We start from the raw sequence: 2,051 nt of genomic DNA, 5'->3' as shown, positions 1-2,051 counted from the left end.
TTCCTCTCACTCAACCCCCACTAGGAATCTTGACCCCCAATTAAACATATTTACCCACCAACAAAATGAAATGAATAGAAGATATCTATTCACTAATTCAGTCCTCTGACACCAAGAGATGTTCTTGGGAGAAAAAGCAATCTAGCAGAGGAGTAGGACAAAATTCAAAAGCATTACATAACTGCAGAAAAATCACTTTTCTGTAATAGATCTTAGCTGTTAATAGAGGTCTAAATAAATCTATGGCTTAGGCTTGTCTACTGAATGTGATTGTCAATAAAAATATCACAAAGATGGTATTTGTGAAAAATTGAATTCATTTATGGAGATTGTCTATATTTTTATGACATTTGCAGTACACAATGATTACATTTATCATAGGGAAATTTGTACAAGTACATAATGCATCTTAATTTTTTCATCCCCTTCTATCCCTCCCTCTTCCTCTTCCCAAGTCTCGTTCTCCTTCCCATTTGCCAAAGCTCTATTTCCATTTTTCTTTAATTTACTTTTATCCCTTTTTTCTCCCCCCCTCTTCCTCCTATTCCCTCAATCTCTAGTTCTCTTTTCCATAAAAATACTGAATGCTTCACAAATGTAAATGTTATCCTTGCACAGGGATCACGCTATTCTTTTCTGCATCATTCCAATTTTAGTATATGTGCTGCTGGAGAAAGCAACATGATTATCCACTTTTATTAACCTTCAGTTTTTATGAGGTCCTTGCTTTCTCATTTACATTGGCAATTACAATATGTATTAGACTCTTTTGGAGAAACTCAGCTATAAACTATACTGAAAGGAAAATGGAAATTGGTAATATGCCTAATCATTATCTACATTTAGAAATCTATTGTTTTTTATAACCCATATTTTAAAATGTGATGTTCATAATATAGTTGTATTGTTTTTGAATGATTACAATTTGAAAAGATGTTTAAATGCCTCAAATTTCCATGCTAATCTTTGCAGCAATCCTGGTCTCCAGGGCTCTAACACTGTAGGGCTCTTTCTCTGATAAAACTGCAGATTTTTCACAAATGCTTTTTGCTCTTGATTTTCACTGTGTAGCAGTATTTGGGCCACACCTTGAACATTAGGCTGTTTTGAAATTCCCTTCACCATGTTAATAAACCATTACTCTTAATTTCGGGCCCCTGCAGTCTCAGGCCTCGCACACAATGAAAGCAAATGTTTGACCAGCATGTAACACACATGGCCTCGAGTCCAACTGCCAGTGTTGTTCTCATTTCCAACTAAAACCTCCAGAGACATTACTTTCTGCATTTCTGTTACTACTATGGTGTTCTAACTGTTGAATAAAAATCTCATCAATCTCTGCCTACTCTGTTTATGCCAGTCAATGGCTTTGCCTGCAGTATGTCCACATCTTTCAAAACTCCTTCCACAAACCAGCTCCAAAGGCCTCTAAACCACGTGCCCAGCGATAGTCACAGTGTACGGCACAAATAACTATGTTAGTCACAGTTCCGTCACCGACAAACAATACACAATATTCTTACCTTATAGAAGGAGAGGTTTATTGTCTTTCTAATGGGTTTCAGACCCAAATTTGGCTGGCTTTAAGAAAAAATGCTTGGTATAAGGGTGTGAAGGAAGAAAGATGGTCGTTCTATAGTGTCCAAGAAAGGAGGGGAGGGGAGAGAGAGAGAAAAAAAGAGGGAAAGAGGGAGAGGGAAAGGGGGAAGGGAGAGAGGGAGGGAGGGAGAAAAGAAGGAAAGAGCTGGGGACAAGAATACATTGCACTGCCAGGTCACAGTCCAGGTGACCCACTTCCATCCAGGCCTTCCTTCACAGCAGCACATCCGGCTACTGAACTCATCAGTGGGTGAATCTAGTCGTGTACAGTGCCCTTGTGATCTACTGAGCCCTCAAAATATCAATCTCGGAGGGGATGTTTTAAGTAATAGAAATGTTAGGTAATTACAAAGATAAGCTACAGCAGACATGCTGGCTTCTGCCTGTTTCTCTCTCTAGGATCACTCGGTAGTCTTATTAAGATCCTCACACTGTGCTAAACTGATGCCTCC

The 2,051-nt window shown here is 38.9% G+C and overlaps 1 non-coding gene across 1 annotated transcript; it reads right to left on the bottom strand.

Annotated features, from left to right (window-relative positions):
• Window positions 1–573: 573 nt before the first annotated feature.
• Window positions 574–680, bottom strand: LOC117284108. Its single transcript, XR_004515177.1, has one exon. It is a non-coding gene; the product is annotated as a U6 spliceosomal RNA (small nuclear RNA).
• Window positions 681–2,051: the final 1,371 nt, after the last annotated feature.

Source organism: Fukomys damarensis, unplaced genomic scaffold (assembly GCF_012274545.1).
Source record: "Fukomys damarensis isolate Sample0158 unplaced genomic scaffold, DMR_v1.0_HiC HiC_scaffold_33, whole genome shotgun sequence".
Lineage (NCBI taxonomy): Eukaryota > Metazoa > Chordata > Mammalia > Rodentia > Bathyergidae > Fukomys > Fukomys damarensis.
The sequence above is the reverse complement of the archived record's forward strand: the minus strand, read 5'-3'. Positions and strand labels throughout refer to the sequence as shown.